Source organism: Leptidea sinapis, chromosome 18 (genome assembly GCF_905404315.1).
Source record: "Leptidea sinapis chromosome 18, ilLepSina1.1, whole genome shotgun sequence".
NCBI lineage: Eukaryota > Metazoa > Arthropoda > Insecta > Lepidoptera > Pieridae > Leptidea > Leptidea sinapis.
The window spans coordinates 4,506,675-4,526,732 of NC_066282.1; the positions used below are offsets into that span (position 1 = coordinate 4,506,675).

Genomic DNA, 20,058 nt, shown 5'->3' on the forward strand with positions numbered 1-20,058 from the left:
AAAGCAATTCATATATAATATTAAGCTTTACTTCATTAATTTATTATGGGGAGAGTTCCGAAGAGCTGTTTCATCTGATTCCTACCGCCAAATTCCAGCTTCGCACGACACGCCACAAGTTAGGATATCATCCCCACCATCTGGTTGTGTGGTTTCCGGGACGATACGACATGGGTTCCTTCAAAAAAAGCGCGTACACCTTCCTTAAAGGCCGGCAACGTTCCTGAGATTCCTCTGGTGTTGGAAGAGAATGTGGGCGGTAATCACTTAACACCAGGTGACCCGTACGCTCGTTTGTCCTCTTTTTCCATAAAAAAATAATAATATTATAATATAATAAAATAACCTCTATCTAACTAAAAGGTTGAGGAGATGTAATAAACTTTGAAAAATGCAAGTGAATCTCTAGCTCGCACATTGATTTACAGGCAGTCAATGAAGTGATCCTTTTAGGGGTTCCTTTATGTTACGGACACGATAGCCTAAAACGTCAAAGACTAGACTTTGCAAGTCAAGGGAAATCTTTTAATATATAATATGTAAGAGAGGGCAATCGGTCAAGTGGAGAGGCCCTTGGACATCTACAACACCAGGGTTTAAGAGATGCGTTGTCGACTTTAAGTTAGGGTATGCGTGCTTGATAGCCGTATTGGTCGGGAAAACTGCAGTGGGTAATTGATTCCACAAACTGGCTGTGCGGGGCAAGAAGCTTCTTGCAAAACGCGCATTTGTAGAATGCCAGATAGCAAAATGATGCTGGATCTACACAATATATTTCATCGTGTCCCGATATAATATCGTGCAGTGTAAACAGACTGTTTACGGTCGGCGACGTTGCCATAGTAACATCGATTGCCGACGGGCGCATCTTGCATCTGCACGCCACGAACCTAATAAGCGATTCTCTAGAGAAGTTACTTTACCAGCGCGAGACATCTTCATCAATTTGTATACAACATCCGGGCTATCAGGCGTATTCCCTTTAACAATAGCTTCCTACCTACTGACAAACGTAATCCTACGTTTTTAATGAATACTTATTATAATTTATATCTAAAGCTGGTAAAATACATACATAATATAAAAATACTTTACTGCTGCTTATTTTTATAGTATATTTGAAAGTGAGAAGTATGATTGATATACTCTAAACACGAGCAAACGAATATTATTATTTTTTAACTACGTCTGTCTTAAGCTTTCTCATAAGGATTCTTATGAGAAAGCCAAGAGGGCTATGGAGAGGGCTATGCTCGGAGTTTCCCTGCGAGTTCGAATCAGAAACGAGGAGGTCCCTAGGAGAACCAAAGTTATCGATATAGTCGAAATGATGGCGAAACTGAAGTGGCAGTAGCCGGGAGCATAGTTCTACGGACAGATGACCATTGGGGCAGTAAAGTACACCACGTACCGAAAGAAGCAGTGTTGGTAGGCCCCCCACAAGATGGACCGACGATCTGGTCCGGAATACGTTGGATGAGGGCAGCTCAGGAGCGATCGTGGTGGAAATCTTTGGGGGAGGCCTTTGTCCAGCAGTGGACGTCTTCCGGCTGATGATGATGATGATGCTGACATCTGTCATATTTCAAAAGCTTTCCGAGCTTTCTAGGCTTGTTTTGTGCTTTTTGAACTGGTTTTTTAAAATGACAATAAGGGACGACCGGACGGGATAACCTGTCCATTAAAATGAAGTGCCGCTCAGGATTCTTGAAAAAGTCATAAACTCTGAGCGGCACTATAATTGCGCTCGTCATCTTGAGACATAGGATGATAATTCTAATTTGCCCAATAATTTCAGTAGCCACGGCACCCTTCAGACCGAAGCAGTAAAGTTCACTGCTTCACAATACTGCTTCACGACAAAAAAAAGCGCCGTTGTGGTACAAACAATCTAGGCGGCATCCTGTGCAAAGAAGTCGCCTCTAACTTACCTTCTGCCTAAGACTTCCTATTTTTTTTTGCTTCGGGGAAGCACATGGCTTGGTATACTTGATAAATTACTCCGACATGGCAACGAACCTCCAATCTCAAAAGTAAGGATTTCCTCGCTTTGGTTGACATTATTTTTAACCTGGTAATGAGTAGTCGATATGTAGAAAACTGTGTATTTTTACAGAAGACGAAACGAGGCGAGGCAAGAAGATAAAACATATTTTTGCATAGGTACTTATAATTTTAATTATAGTAAATTAATTTTATATCTTCTTGGATTGTTATTTACAATCGTGTGTTAGTAGTTTTATAATGTTGTAATTACCTCTTTTTAAGATAATATGTAAATAATAAAAGTTATTATAATTTTAAAATTATGTTTATGTATGAATTACTCTAGTAAATTTTGGTCAAATCGCGCTCCACTCCTTCAGCGAACTCTACTCGAATTATTATGCTATAGTCCAGTGTAACCCTAAGAAGCAGCTAAGAAGACACAAGTTGATGCGTCCCCTTTATCGACTCGAGATCAGTCCTCTAACTGCCACAGCTTATATCAGTATACCTACTCGAAGTTGATATATAGAGCGACGTTCAGTTCTGCTGTCACTTGAAAGAGGCAAACTTGTCTTCTAAAAAGCTTGGTGTACTCAGTAAATCTTTTTTTTTTTGGAATAGGAGGACAAACGAGCGTACGGGTCACCTGTTGTTAAGTGATCACCGCCGCCCATACTCTCTTGCAACACCAGAGGAATCACAGGGGCGTTGCCGGCCTTTAAGGAAGGTGTACGCCCTTTTTTGAAGGTACCCATGTCGTATCGTCCCGGAAACACCGCACAAGGAAGCTCATTCCACAGCTTTGTAGTACGTGGAAGAAAACTCCTAGAAAACCGCACTGTGGAGGACCGCCACACATCCAGATGGTGAGGATGATATCCTAACTTGTGGCGTGTCGTGCGAAGGTGGAATTCGGCGGCAGGAATTAGGTAAAACAGCTCTTCGGAACACTCCCCGTGATAAATGCGGTAGAAGACACACAATGAAGCGACGTCTCTACGCAACGCCAAGTGATCCAGCCGTTCACAGAGTACTGGGTCCCCGACGATTCGAGCTGCTCTGCGTTGAACGCGGTCAAATGGATCGAGCTGATACTGGGGTGCGCCAGACCAGAGATGACAGCAATACTCCATGTGTTGCCGGACCTGCGCTTTGTACAGCGCTAGAATGTGGGCCGGCTTGAAGTATTGCCGTGCTCTATTAATGACGCCCAGTTTCTTTGAAGCCAATTTGGCTATGCCCTCCAGATGGCCACGGAATTGGCAATCGCTCGAGATTTCGAGACCCAGTATTCCGATACTAGGCGAGGCTTTTAGGGAAGTGTTGTCGAAGAGCGGTGATGCGACAAATGGGGTTTTTTTAGTGGTAAACGCGCAAACTTGAGTCTTCTGGGGTTAAATTGGACAAGGTTCAATTTACCCCATTCCGCAACCTTCTCAAGAGAGGATTCGATAGAAGACACAAGTTTTTCCCGGCACTGGTCGACGATTTCCCGAGAGAGACGTGCATGGCCCGTGTGTACGGCATCACCAGTGCTGTCATCTGCATAGCAATGAATGTTGGAGGTGTCCAACATATCATTGATATGCAGAAGAAACAGCGTAGGAGATAGCACACAGCCTTGGGGCACTCCAGCATTCACGGGCTTCGGGTTCGATGTCCGTCGACAACGACCAGTATGCTGCGCCCAGTGAGGAAGCTGGAGGTCCACTTGCACAAGCTCTCGGGAAGCCCAAATGATGGAAGTTTAGAGAGGAGCGCCTTGTGCCATACACGATCAAAGGCCTTCGCTATATCCAGGCTAACTTCCAGGCCTTCCCCCTTGCTTTCAATAGCCGCAGCCCATCTGTGTGTTAGGTATACAAGAAGATCACCTGCCGACCGACCATGGCGAAACCCGTATTATCGGTTGTTGATCAAATGGTGACCCTCTAGGTATACCAAGAGCTGACGGCTAATTATGCTCTCCATGATTTTGGAGAGCAGGGAGGTAATAGCAATAGGCCTGTAGTTTGCCGGATCCGAACTGTTTCCTTTTTTTTGGATCGGATGGACAAGGGCTGACTTCCATGAGTCAGGGACTACGCCTTTGGAATAAGAGTGCCGGAATAAACGCGTTAGCACCGGCGTCAACTCAGGGGCACACGTTCTAAGCACGATTGGAGAAATGCCATCTGGCCCGCTCGACTTCCTGACGTCCAACGAAAACAGAGCTCGCCTAACAGTTTTCTGTCTGAATTGTACTTCAGGCATAGAGCTCTGACACCGCGGGATGGTCGGCGGTGTTTTTCCGTTGTCGTCAAGAGTCGAGTTGGAGGCGAAAAGAGCGCACAGGAGATTGGCTTTCTCTTTTGCCGTATGGGCCAGGGTGTCATTCCTCATGTGCAACGGCGGCATGGATAATACTTCGCTTCGTGACTGCCTGCAACAAAATAAGGTACAAATTCGGCCTCACTGGATTACTGTTCTCACTTGTGGCCGGCCGCTCTCCAGTAGGTACCAGATTCTTCCATTTCACCGCATCTCCGATCGGCTTGATTTTTGGCATTGCCTACACATGTGGGTTCTCTCTACATCTTGCATTTGCATCTGCATTTATCACGGGGAGTATACAGAGGAGTTGTTCAGGCTGATACCAGCTAATATTACGTCAAAATGCTAAATTCCACGCGCGTCACGTTGACATCTGGCATTCCACATCTGCTGTTGTATAAATAATCTGCTCTTGTTCACCTGACCCGATACGACTTAGTGACCAAGATTCATATTCAAAACTTATAGATCGGCAACGCATCTCTTGACCTCTTGTCTTGCGAATATTATTCGCAATTCTTGTCGCTTTTCGTCTCGCGTTGCACGTTATGTGTCTGAGCGCCTACTGAACATGCATTTTGTTAGTAGAGGTCACTTGACCGCTACGCTGTTCAAGGGGAAAGCTTATCGGCGAGTTATTGTTGGTCGATCTCTTTAAATATCTTTCGGACGGACGGACATCGGAGTCTTAATAATAGACACAGATTGCATGTGGGTTGACAGGAAATTATTATTAATTAGGATTTATAAATTGTTTGTACACAAAGTTAATAAATGTTAATAATATAAGTTCATGTAGGGAAATTTAATTATTTGCCAGAAGCGGGCAACTCTCGGAATTGTGTAATAAATCAAATTATGCTCTACAAGTTAGAAGGAAACTAGCAACCCCAGGTCTCTCCGGGTTATTCAATTTGTCTTTTTATCATAAGATTAATTACACTTTTAACTTTATTTTAGTTACTTTGTTTATTTACTTATTTTATGCGGTAGGTATTTTTGCTTTTAGCTTACTTTTTTTATATATGAGGAGGAAAACGGGCAAGAGGCTCACGGGATGGGAGTGGTGAGGCAACCGCACATGGAGATGCGTTGGTGGCCTTAATAATTATTGGCTGTTATCGCAAAACATTGATAGCTTAAGAACTACCTTCAAAAAATTGTTTTTTATTATTTTTGTTTATTTTTTCTCTTATTCTCAATACATGGTCTATATCGTATAATTTTTGGGTATCATAGTACCTACTTACGATAAAATTAGATTTTTTTTTAATGAAAATAAGGGACGAGACGAGCAGGACGTTAAGCTGACGGTAATTGATACGCCCTACCCATTACAATGCAGTGCTGCTTAGGATTCTTGAAAAATCCAAAGATTATGAGCGGCACTACAATTGGGCTCGTCACCTTGAGACACAAGATGGTAAGTCTATTTGCCCAGTTATTTTTCTAGCTAGACCCTTTAGACCGAAACACAATAATGTTTACACATTACTGCTTCACGGCAGAAATAGGCGCCGTTGTGGTACCCATAATCTAGTCGACATCCTGTGCAAAGGAGCCTCCCACTTTGAATTTTGAATTGGAAAATTTGACGGAATTGAGAATCTAAACCAATCTCAAATTCACTGGAACACATAAAATAAATCATCAAAATCGGTCCAGCCGTTTAGGAGGTAGTTCAATAATTGTGAATCTAAACTATTCTCGAATCCACCTGAAGATACACAGAAAGTTTCATTAAAATCGGACCAGCCGTTTAGGAGGAGTTCAGTTACAACAGACGCACAAAAGATATATTATATATATATATTTATTTATTTAAGGAAAACCAACAGCTAATACAATTTCTGCAGAAACTTAAGTAGTAACAGATAGCCAATTACAGGTTTTCACTAATAGAAGTAATATATATATCGCACCATATATGAGTTTTGCCTATAGTTGCTACTAACAGCAGGAACACAAAATGGAGGGCTATATCTAAGAGTTTTTTGAGGTACATTAAAATTAACTTTATGCAGCAGATCTGGGCAATCGACATGATTGCTTATAATTTTTAACATAAATAAAAAGTCAGTTATATTTCGCCGTTCTTTCAGTGGTAAGAAGTGAAACTTTTTATACAAATCTACATAGCTGTTAGAATCGTAAGGTACCTTAAATCTTAAATATATATCTCTTATATATATATATCTAAATTATCTTTATATATATATATATATATATATATATAAAGATAATTTAGACTATCTACTATGCTATATACTAACTAATAAGTAAATCAATATTTGAAATTAAAATTAGCGTAAGATGACTTGTATTGTAAAATTAAACTAATGAAGAAAATTTTTTCTATTAATTGATTAAATATGGCCTCAAATCAAATTTAATTGAACAAATATTGATATACATTAGGTACGTTGAATGGGAATGAAGTTTAACTAGCTAAACTACACTGCACTGTACGTTTTGCATTTCCTAAGTTTTAGTTTTACCTGTAATTGCGGTGTTCAATCGGTTTATGACACGCAAATATTGTTTAATCTATTTTTGCCCTTAGCAAAATTCTCCAACGCACAATCTTACTACCTACCGAGCCTTTTCGAACTACCACTTTTCTTTGAAGTTAAACAAGTTTTTTGGCATGGCGTGACGCATTTTTTTGGTACTTCTCTCAGAAAAGTTATTCCTATAGCTTGCACTTTTTTTGTGTAGGTTCATTTATTCAGATTAGTAGTGAATAACGAAGACTGTAAACATATAAACTGTTTTCCACGCAAGAATTTTGAAAATATTGGCTTTGTTACATAGATGGCGGGCCGGCAGTCGTGAACTCATATCGCTCAAGGTCGCTGGCATTTAGTGTCGCCTTATGTCACAACGAAACACACGTACATTCTGTTTAAAGGCCGAGAAAAAAAAGCAATGAGGCAATGAGATTTGCTATGTTAAAAAATCTTGCTTTATTTAAATAACTTTAATAGGCGAATCTTAACAAGTATTAAGTTAAAGATCGCTTAAATTCTCGTTAGTGCGAGGTGCAGCGCCTATATTGTTTATGGGCGCTTATGTTTCATTGAAAAGTTTTTGCTCTATTTATTTTCAGGCGTTAAGCTTAAATTAATACATTCAAGCGTAATTCAAATACGTCTCTAATTCCTAATACCCTCAACCCTAACACTAGAAAATAAATTGTATAACTGTTTGAAATTAATAACGTTTTTTTCTTTGTTTAGACCCTTTTAATACAAGAAAGTTAATTCCACGTTTATAAGTGGAATCAACTACTTTATACGGTTTTTCAGGAAGGTAAGGTATAAACGCGCATTTTTTTTTACAAAACCGCTAAATTGTAACGGTAAAAAAATTGTTGAGTAACGGAGCGTTACTCCCCACTAAAAATCTGAGAGCCCCTCATGTCACGTCTAAAAAAGTTTTACTTCAAAAAAAAAACTCTGGCTTCTGAAGTATTTATTATTTCTGTACGTGCTAACATTCAAAGAAGATTTATGTATGTTTATATGTATTTATGTACGTTTATTGTATTAAATATATCGTTGTCTTGCAACCCATAACACAGGCTATATATATATGCTTAATTTGGGCCAAGATAATTTGTGTAAAAAGTGTGTCAATATAATTATTATAACTAAACGCTTTACATGAGGCTACAGTAAAAAAATACTACACGAAAATCTTCATTCAAAATATATTACAGCATATTACAGCTTAGTCACACCAAGATTAAAATTGTTCAGATTAAAATACAGTAATTTGCAAATGGGACTTGTCACCCATTTCCTTGAAACTCAAGAAAATGAGCGTGTAATGAATTATGCACACAAAGCCTTATTGTTGCGGCCTCGACCTTAGCTGACTCAGTTGTTTTGTAAAATAAAATCTAAGGAAAGTTGCCTTGAAGTGAATCTAGATTTTCATCGAATAATACATTGGTACTGGAAACATTTGTCATGGCAATTTGTGAGTAAATAGCAACCTGGCCAGACTTTGTATCGATTAAAATTGAAAAAATACCAATTTGTTTTGGCCGATTTCATAATAAGATTATTAATGTTTTATTCGTATTAAAAATTATAAATATGTCGGTTCTTAGTGAGTCTTTCATCTTTGTGCAATTTGGTACTGAGAAAAACGCCCGTTTGGTCTAGATCGGAGAGGAAAATAATATAAAACAGTTATAGCCGTCATCTGTAAATCTATCAATCGCTGCACGTTTCATACAATCGCTTTTTGGAGTTTACTCCTTAAGAATCGATTTTCATACAAGGCGCCCGGTATGAGAAAAATATGGATGGTAAAATCTCATCAAAATGTCGTAGTAACGTTTTTGGTGCGCATAATTTCTCGCGCACCTTTCACTTTCTTGTATTTTGAAGCATTATTATATTATTGAAATTGTTTTATTATTATACTTTCATAAAGTTAAGTGAAAATTCTATAAATTATGGAAGAAAGTCGTGTAAATACTAGTGCTGGAAATTCTGATAAGCACGTAGGTACTAAGTATGTTACAATTCATACATTAATATGACATGTATTGTATATATAAACATGTGTGGTTTGTATCTATATAATATTGAATTATCAATATAGTTGATACATATTTACATGAGCTATGGACATAATTAAATGTTTAATTAAATATGGAGAGTATATATAGCTCATTTCACGCCAAATAGACAATTTTTAACCTAACCTATTATTTTATTTTTTAATATCTATATTTTTTTTTTAAGTTAATACGCTTTTACTAGCTTTTGCTGTATGTATGTTTGTAACCGACTCCATTGGACTTGATTTTCTAGTAGCTATTTTTTTTTATTTTGAAGGAAATAATTCAAGAATAATGAAAAATATATAATCTGACGATTTCCGCAAGCCGAAATAACAAAAATTCGTCGATAAAGTTAAATGCGTGCAGCTGCGTGATGCCTACCTTTCCTTCTCCGCGTTTCTATTCCTCTCTCACTCTTTCTCTATCTATTACTCTCTCACTCCGTCCCCACTCTGGTTTCTGCTGCCATCACAGCTGATCATAAAGACTCGTTCGTGGCGTACTGTTTACGTTTTGAGTTTTTTGATATTTTAATATTATTTATGTGAATTATAGTTTATAAATATTTAATATGAGTGATATTAATTTAAAATGTGTATTTTGTGGTGAAAGTACCTTACAAAAAACAATTAAATTTACAGTAGAAACATTTAAAAAATGTGTAAATATTTTGGAATATCGTCAAAGCTAGCCGGTTATCCGAAAGTCTCGAGGAACATATGATAACCTCGAACTGTGGATGGAATTATCATTAAATGGTGTATATCACGCACAGTGCAATAAATTATTTACTGCAATTAAAATACCGCGAGACTTTCAGTATTTACAAGATAAAAGTGTAGTGGAACATGACAATGCACCGGAAGTTTCGGGAAATAGCTCCGAAAAACAAATGCTCCTGTTTCTGGAGAGTGTTCTGAAGCACATGGTACTGTTGATACTTTGTCTACTGTGGTTGCTGGTACATCGACAGATGAGTCAAACCAGATCGATCGCAACCAAGCTGGTCAAAATCGGTTGATTCGTTCGAGAGATATTTATTTATTTAATGGAAAACAAACAGCTTAAGTTATATTACACATTGTAACACATAATTTATATTACACAAGCCAATAAAGTTTCCACTTAAATATAAACAAAGTAGTAGTGAATATAATACAAAATATAACGATTTTATATACAATTAAACATAAGGCGAAAAAAGTAAACAAAAATACAAATGAAAATTTATCAAATTTATCGGTTGGACATATTTTAAGAATGTTTAAGATATTCTTTAATTTTTTTAGTAAAAGTTGGATAGCTGCTATGAAAAATGTCTAAGTGACTATAATTATTATTATAAGAGATATCGTGAACGAAATAAAACCAAAAACGTGTTTTTTCAGGATTACTCCGAAATTTTGAAAATTACTTATGAGGATGATAAAACTGCGTCGAATGTCGCCAACCGCGTGAAAATTGTTGATCCATTCAAAAGTTATAGCGGTTTGAAAATTCCAAAAATAGTGTTCTATTAAACTTCTATCAGACTTTCGAGCTGGGAGAGCTCAAATGCATAGAAATATTATATCTTTTAACTCAGCCAGCTCAAAATATCACATAAATTATATTTTGAGCTCAAAAATATCATAAGTACAATTTTAAGCGCCCAGGAATGGAATTAGCTGGAGTTGCAGGAATCGCCTTTAGGGTGAACCGTTTTTCAAATTTTTTTTTGTCAGATCAGGCGAATCCCTCTAGATAATCGTCAGATTATGAGACAGTACGTTTAGAACATAAAGATGAACCATATATATCTTAATCTATTTCAAAATGGCGAATTTTTTTTTGCACATTATGAAAATGGCCGCGAGTTTGCGTCCCATCGAAATCGTCAGATTAGTGAATGAGCGCTTTTTTTTGGTGCACTTAACACTCCCTTAGAAAATCTGACGCGCTCGATTAAATTTTTTCAACCACCCGCATCATGCAAACGATCAGATTAACATACGCACATTATTACAAATACGTAGGGCATTGATGCTATCAATATCTGACGCGCTCGAGGATGTCCATGCAACAGTTTTTTTTACATATTTAATAATCTATAGCCGCTGCCCCCACCGATGAAAAGGTATATATCAAATAACATTTTTTTCTTCTTATCATCTAAGCTTTGCAACCCAATAGGTCTCTACGACGCTCGAGTAAATCCCCATTTAGCATCGTGGGCTCCCCTACTAATAAAAAGTGCTTAAATAATATATTAAAGACTCAAAAAAGATGGTGTGACTTATCATTGGTAAGATTATTTTATTTATATAGAATTGAAAGAAAAAAATAAACAAATGATTATCGAGTCCTTAAAAAAAAAATACCGTTATGCTCTACTAAAAAAGCAACGGGAAAAATCTTTCTCTAAAAGATTTTTTCTGTGTACGGACATAAATACACGCTCACACTAACGCACACACGCAAACACACACCCGGACACACAGACTTACAAACACTTGCAAGGGTAATCAGAACACTTTTTTTTAATATTACATTTTATTAAATAAATTTAACTTAAGTAGGTAATCGGGGAGCCACAATACATCCACTCCCACTCAACACCTTAGGGAGGAGGGGATGGCTGAAAAACAGCGCTGCATGGAAACTTAAATCCATGATTCCATGTCAGGTGAAGCTGAGCCTTTTCCCTCTGCCTTTTGTTTCATCGCGTATCCTAATTGTTCATTTTATATTTATTTATTATATGGCAATAAAGAATTTATTATTTATTTACTGACGACAAAATATTTATGCGAGTTTCTGTAGCGCGAAACTCTAAAAATTGGCAATTCATACAGTTTCCTCTGGAAATATATCGCAACAGGCAAAACTGTGACAAAGTTCTCACTATCTCCATCGCAGCAATATATAATTGTTTCGACTACACCTTGAATAGCTGTTAAAGATGTTCCGCCAAAAGAACATAGATCACCATTTTCAGCTCTTCGAAATTTGTCTTGTGTCCATTCGGCTGGATCACGAATGGGTAGACCCATTGCTATTCCTATTGTATTCCATAATTGCGTTCCCTTAAGTAATTGAGGTGTATTACCCAGACCTTCACCACCCCTCTTAAGATATCTATCAACATTACTAGTTGCTGTGGACATCTAATTATTTTCAGTTACGTTCATTTTAGATTATTTGAAAAGTATGGATCGTATCTTAAAATTCTTCTATATCCACCACCAATGATCTTTATGTACGCCGGAAGGTTTATCTCCAGGCTTGAAACTCGGACGATAACCAGTTTCAATCCACAACTTTAAACAATTATCAAATTCTTCAACTTCACCTAGCTCACGTAGGTTTTCCAAATCTTTATCTAATTCATTATTGATATTACGAAAGCCTTCCAACAAAACCTCTATTCCGGAACGCACTTTGCAAATATCTCCTGCAGATCCAGTTAAATCTAAATCAATCCGTTTTCTTGGATACTGGCTAATAAAACACTCAATCCACTTGTAATTTTGAGTAAAACAAGGCACTATGTCATTTATTTTTGTTTCTTCTCTGAAATCGGAATATTTCCAATTTACGCTGATTCCAAGTTGAAATAGTTCTTTAAATAGATCTTCACCAATAAGAAACCATTTGTTTATCTGTGTACAGATTAATTTTGGTTCAGCTTCAAATTTTATCAACAGTTCGTGCAGCTTCTTCAGATGAGTTCTGCACGTCATATCTGTCCCCATTACCTGTAACAGAAGATTGAAATATTGAGTAAGCGCAATCCATTGCAAAGGAGTTGTATAAGACCAGCCCAGCCTGTGTACGTTTACCAATGATATATATAATATTTTAATAAGTGGGTATAAAAAGTTTACTTATTAACGCTCACATCACGGGACTCGTAAATGTTGGTTTCACAACAAACCACAATTATTATTCTACTATTTTTGAAATTAATTGTCTGTCTACAAACGTACGTCTGCAAATTTTTTTACTCATAATTTCCCGGATACCCTTGAATAAGGACAACAGTCTAAATATGAAAACATTTTCATGCGAGTTCAGGGAGTATTTTTTACGAGGGAAAATAGCATTACTAAATAAAAAAATATAAATAAAATTATCGCAAAGCCCATTTGGTCAGTTGCTATTTAAAAGACTATATTGTGATACACATGAAATCTTACTATTAAAATGTTACCGTAGTCTATTGTGTCCTTCAAGAGCTGTTCCACTTTACTGAAATCTACTTTCTGTTTACAAATGTTTGGATTGTTGTTGAAAAAACCATTTTAGTCGTCTTAGAGAAAAGTGAACGCGCTTTTTTTGAATATCATGTCGTATCGTGCTGGAAATACCGCACAGCTTGGTTGTGCCTACGTGGAAGAAAGTTCCTTGAAAACCGTACAATAGAGGACACATCCAGATGGTGGCGATGACATTCTAATTTGTGGCTTGTCGTGCGAAGGTGGAATTCGGGGAACACTCCTCGTGATAAATGTGGTATAAGACACACAATGACGCGACATCTTCACGCAATGCCAAGTGATCTATCTGTTCGCAGAGCACTGGATCGCATATGTGGACGAACCTGCACTTTGTAGAGCGCTAGAATGTAGACCAGCTTTAAGTATTGCCTTACTCTATTTATGACTCCCAGTTTCTGCGAAGCCAATTTTTCTCTGCCTTCCAGATGACCGCGTAATTGGCAATCGCTCGAAATTTCGACACCCAGAATTCCGATACTAGGCGAGGTTTTTTTAGTGATAAACACACAAACTTGCATATGGTAAGAAAATGTGATTGCTCAAATGAAAGACTAAATTATGTTGGTTGGTACCTTCCTGTTATAACTCAACAAGGGCCAATCTTGACACCATTGGTGTGTAGTAAGGACATATAATTACGAAAATGAAAGGATAGGTATATAATATACCTACCATGTCTTTCACCATATTAAATTCCTATAGCGCTGTCTCTGGAATTCCTACAATTTTTCAGATAAAATGTAACTAAGTACTCTTGATGTGTGTGCTAAATTTTATGATTGGATTACAGTGTGAAAGCTCAACAAACAAACAACACATTTATTATGTTATAGTGAGAATATAAAATAATATTTATTTGAATTAGATTTTGCAATGTTATCATTCTTATGGTCAAAACAACCACCCTAAGCTCAATTACACAAATGCTAGCTGTTCCTGTTACTTATGGTAATCTTAATAATAAATTTCAACATCATTTAGAGCCCATCAATTATGCCTTACAACATACCAATTTTCATCAAGATATAGGGCAGTACAGACAGAGTTTACACATTTATATTGTTGTTTCCGCAGTATTGATTTTGAATCCCATCTTTTGGATCATGTTGGTATAGTAATATTTTGTATTAACTAATGCTGTTGTTGTTTCACCTGAATAAGGTTCTGTTAGTCATTGTGTTAAGCATTTGTCAGGGAAACCTTTGGGCAGTACATTTCCAATAAAGTCTATAAGATGTCCAACCTTACACCTTTTACACTTAACCTACCAAAACCTTAATTTTTGCTCAATGCATCCTAGTATAATTAAATTTAATTGTAATATTGAATACCAAGCTCGAACTCTGAACCCTAGCTAACCAAACACGGAGCATATGAAGTTTATTCTTGCTTCTTGAATTTAATGAAACATCCGGTATCTTTATATAGCCTTTACATGTGCAATATTAAAGTTCCAACAGCTAATTATTCTAAGTTATATTTTACATTTTTTATGTATGTTGCTAGATGATGTAGCAAGCTATGAAAGAAATAGAGGATTTTTGGTGATAACAGTATTTATTTACTTTTTTCTCCAAAAGTACTTATTAAACAAATAAATACTTTGAATTTTTTTCATGTGGAGCCGAACTAGGAGGAACCTGTATTTCACTTGTGATTTGTGGTCTGATCCTCTCTTTGTGGGTTATGCTGGGTGAATGATAAATACATAAATAAAATAAGGGACAATTATTAAAAATGAAATTGTTCTAGATAAAACTTCAGCTTGTCTCTTTTTAATTTGTTTACATTTTTGTTACATTATAAGGGATGATTTATTCAACAGGTTACATAAATATTGTCATGGCAGTTGAATTCCCTATTTGTAACATCTAGACACAAACACTTCAAGGTTTTGATTTTTTCACATTCATCTTTTGTTAGTTCTACATAACATTTTTCAATAGAAATGACATTCTCTTTGGTTACCACCGTTTCTGAAGTCATTTTTATTTGTAACTTAATCGTACAAATTTTGTTGAACCAACACAAAAAAAGTAGAAAACCAGAAAACACGGCAAACTGAAAAGAAGAGGTCACAGGTCAACATTCAACAATGACACTAAAATAGAAAAAACATACTAGTTCGGCAGAAATTTGAATTAACTCTCCCCGCTTCTGAACTTCACATTTACCAATAAGTATAAATTACTATAAAATATAAAGTTATTAGTAGAATGGGTTGAAAGCTTTGTTGTTTATTAACACGTTTGTCGTTTTGAAGTAGAATTGAGACGAATTTATCAGTAATCAGACATGTCAAAAGAATAGTCTTATGTTTACCGTAACGTCAAACTACATCGATTTTACAAATTTACATTTTAACAAGTAATTTTTTTTGAATTGATCGCGATACACGACTGTCGAATACCTAATGTCTAAGTTCTAACTGTCTACTTCACGCCTGACACCTAATATTTACAATTTACATCCTCTTTGCGCCTGCGACCTGACGGCGGCTGAGTGCTGACTGCTGACTTAGAATAAAACCATCAATAATTTTCTGTAATTATTTTATTATTTTCAATTCAATGTATTTAATTAATATTTGTTATTTTCAATACAAATAGGTACTTTTAAATTGTAATTAATTTGCTCGCTTTTTTCTATGTATTATTTAATTGTGGAAACTTTTATTGGTCAGTAATTTATATTTTAAGTTTTATTTTTTAAGAGTATTTAGTTGTACTGTTTGTTTCCCGAATAATAAAAAAAAATCACTACTTTTAACAAATATCAACACAGCCACACAACTGCACCGCATTTTTATATTTAATTGAAGTAATTAGATAGTAATATTTAATATATCGCTTAGTTTCTTTCGTCTCACCATTCGGTATTAAAACACAACAAAACATCTCTTACATCGTAACAAGACTAGTTCTTGATTTTATTTATCGAGTGTTGTTGTTAGTCATCCGGGTCGACAAGTACGTGTCTTGGTCGTCTGAGTTATTATTTAGACAGTGATGCAGTGGCGTGTAGCTGCTTCTCTTCAACGCCAGGATGGTAGGGCGGCTCAGCGCTTTGTTAAAGAAATAATCTCCTTAGAGTGTTGACCGATGGCCATCAGCACAAGATCTTTATGTAAATCTACGTTATGAACGAACTACGCCACTACGGTGGCCGTGCGGGTGAATCTATTCCGAACTACTCGCAAGCGACGCAGGTAGCTCGGCGAGTGTGCGCGAACACAACGCTTGCGTATGATATTATCGCATGACGACGTTATATACAATGTTACCTTGTATTTCAGCAGTTGTTTCCTTCACTACACACAAGTGGATATACGCGTCTGAGGATAAATCGTGCTCTATTGCATATCGATACGTTTAGCGAAGTTCATATTGCCTAAATATTTTAAATGTTTTTATTTTAATCCTCGCTGTTCGCGATATGGAAGAGTACTGTTGTTTTTTTGGTGGTATTAACTTCAATCCGTAATTTTTCACACGCGGACATCGTGCATTTGTTGCTAGCGCTTCGGCAGAACTTGACTTCACATCGACTCCTGTTTTTCTCTTTTTCTTCTGGAATTATTGTTTAATATTTCCAATTGAATTTTTTCATTTGGTTAAAAATATTGATGAACTACGAGTATGTCCTAGACTATTTGTTACGTTTCATTTCAAATTGACAGTTTTTAGCCTCCCGCCACCATGTCAGTGGTCATGTAGTGTTTTATTTACGTGTTTTACCCGTTTCAGATTAGAATCATTTTCCTTATTTTCTTGAAAACGGTGCGTTACCTTGTAATAAGAGTGATATCATTTTAAATTATCGTGGACTTAAGCTCTATCAACTACCTCCTAATTCGTGCTACGCGATACTAAGTCCAACCCAAAAAAATTGTTACGCTTGTCACTTCCCTTTTCATAAGCCGCCCGGGGCCATGCCCTGAATTCCTCATGCTATGCCACTTTATAATTAATTAATGTATGTATTGTCAGTATTTTGTTATTATATTTTTTTTTATAAGTAACGTGTGACAACCCTTACTGCGGAACGTGTACGCTACACATTATTTCAAGGCTGGCGAATGCCAAGTGTGTAGTGTTTATAATTTCAAGATCATCTAGAGTCGTTTTCAATTTGTTTGCAAATACGCAAATAATATCAAGCAAGAAATAGAAGCTCGTAAGTACTCCGTCTTAGCTGTTCGGAAACATTCCAGTCCACTCAGAAAGTTTGATGAAAAAACGTTTTTATGTTTGAAGAAGCCCTGGCTTTTTGTAATTATTTAAAAATATGCCGAGAAAATATGTAATAATTTTTACGAGAAAAATACCATCGTTCGAATATCAAATATCCCTTTATCTTTGGCAACGCGGTACAGTGATAATTCTTTAAATTCGTCCAGTCGTGTCGGATATAAATCAGAAATCAGAACTTACCGTTCCATATCAACATTACCGCACTGAGAAAATATCTATTTTTTTTTTATTATTAGGTTTTGGTGAACTAGTAGTTAAACAATGATATTATTAAAGGTTTCTTGAGCTTAGGTAACATAAAATCAAATACAGCATCACGCTTTTAACAACAGAGAATACAAAGATACAAGAAAAAGCAATTGTGTGGTTTTATGAAACCACGATGAAAGTGAAACTTCTTTCGACATAATAACTAATATAATTATATATATCGAAATTTAATTAATATATAATGTTTTAATCAATAAACAAACAAAATAGCGTGGAGCACTGTCACAAATGAGTAATAGCCTATACACTACACGGTCAGCTGCTGCGAACTATAGGCGCCGCGCCGCCCGACCGTCACGCGACATGCAACATACAGACGAAAAATTTTGAGATTATGTAATAAAAGTGTCACTTTAATAAACGTAGTAAGAGAAGTTTATAAGATCAACATCAGTTTGGCATATTAAAATATATATATATAGATATAACCTTAAATCATTTATACATCTAGATAGACTTACAGCCTTGAAAACGTCGAAAAAGGCTAGAACTGACCTCTATTTTGAGAAATTCACCCACACTAACACAAAGTGTCATACAAATTGCCAGTGTAAGACGTGGCTTGTCACGCACACTAAGCTATTATTCCTGGACTTTTTTTTTGGATTGTCTAACAGCAAGAGACTATCTAGACGTATAAATTGTCTAAGGACATTATAACAAACAGACAGTTCAATTTTATTGGCATGAATAGATGGATAATAATTAAAATACTGTATTAGTAAGTTTGAGAGAGTTCAAAAGTTATTTCATAAGCTAGAGTGTGGTTTCAGGGTCGACGATGTCAAAGCTTTGCAAGCGGACACGATGTTCTGAAACTATTTCATTATTAGCTGGCGGTTGCTTATTGTTTGTAAAACACATCGCTTTTACATTTGATAATATTCGGATGGAAAATATCTGTAATACTTTTTGCTCGGATCAGCCAAAAATTCAAAGACAAATATTTTTATTCAAACTAGGATGTGACATCACTTATTGAAAGTCATAAACTACCACCCATTCCAAAACGAATGCCTCAGACCTGAGAAGAATGGGCGCAACAAACATAGCGGGCTTTTTTTTCAACAAAATCTTCTATGGTATCATCAAGAAAATCATTTATGTTATAGTAACCTTTACCACACAAACGTATTTTTAACAATTCTTTTGAATAATGTAAGACTTTCTGTTTTGAACATTTTATCGGATCTTGTTGTAAAAGCATTTACATCGCCCCACAAAAGACTTACTAATACGAGTAGACACACCACGGAACAGAAAAAAATAGTGGAAGCATGTGGGCGTTACCCTGTCGCCACTATTGTGTACAAATGTACCTACTCGAGGCTCAAGTGAGACCAGTCATTTGATGTCAAGCGAAGCATAATTATCTTTTTAAAAAATAAAAATATGCCTAATTGTGCGATTTTTGACTGTAGAAATCATAGCCGCAATAAAAATATGTTCAACGGAGGGAATTCCTAAAATCAGAAATCATAATTTTCCGATTTAAATACAATTAATATTTTTTATATGTTGCGCAAGATATACTTAAAAATTAACCATAATATTACGACGTATGGTTCATTTAACTTTACGTTTAATCGATGTAACTTATGGTAGAATAATTAATGTAAACAATAAAAATATCTTGCTACTCAACAAGTGCATGCATGTAAATATCGATATAATTTTATCGAAATACATTTTATCTTCATAAATTGTATTCAAGTATTGCTCTTTTCCATGCATCATGCGATAACAGTGTAAGAAAGCAAAATGTTACAATATGGTTGTGGTAATTGTGTAGAAGAGAGACTACGATGAATTCAAATAGTAGTAATAGTTTTAATTTTCTCTTCATCATCATCATTTCAGCTCGAAGACATCCACTATTGGACAAAGGCTTCCCCCAAAGATCGCCATGACGATCGGTCCTGCCCTGCCCTCATCCAACCTTCTCCTCATCTTGAACAGATCGTCGGTCCATCTTGTGGGGGGCCTAGCAACACTACGCCTTCCGGCACGTGGTCGCCATTCGAGGACCTTACTGCCCCTTACAATTAATTATTATTTAACAAGTATGTGTAAGATTCCAGTTAAACTAGATAAGCGTTCATTTTTAAGATAGACATAAATTTTTTTGATTAAATTTTAATATTTGGCATATATTGAGGTTCTACCGATACGGCTGAGTAAAAGAAACACCTCATCACATCATAGAGCAGAGGAAATACGTCATAAAATTGTAAAAATGAGATCGAAAACCATGAATTCTGGGAATGTTTGCCATCAATGTAGCACATGTAAATCATAATATAAAATATCATATATGACGAGGAAAGAACCTCTGTATTGTTTTTAAAAGGTGCTGAAGATCACTCATTGGTTCTTCCAAAGAAAACTACACGAG

General features: G+C 36.2%; 1 long non-coding RNA gene across 1 annotated transcript; it reads right to left on the reverse strand.

The window, feature by feature from the left end:
- Positions 1 to 11,152: 11,152 nt before the first annotated feature.
- LOC126969458 (uncharacterized) lies at positions 11,153 to 15,539 on the reverse strand. The gene is made up of 2 exons (XR_007730391.1): positions 15,262 to 15,539; positions 11,153 to 12,618 (listed from the first exon to the last, which is right to left on the reverse strand). It is a non-coding gene; the product is annotated as an uncharacterized LOC126969458 (long non-coding RNA).
- Positions 15,540 to 20,058: the final 4,519 nt, after the last annotated feature.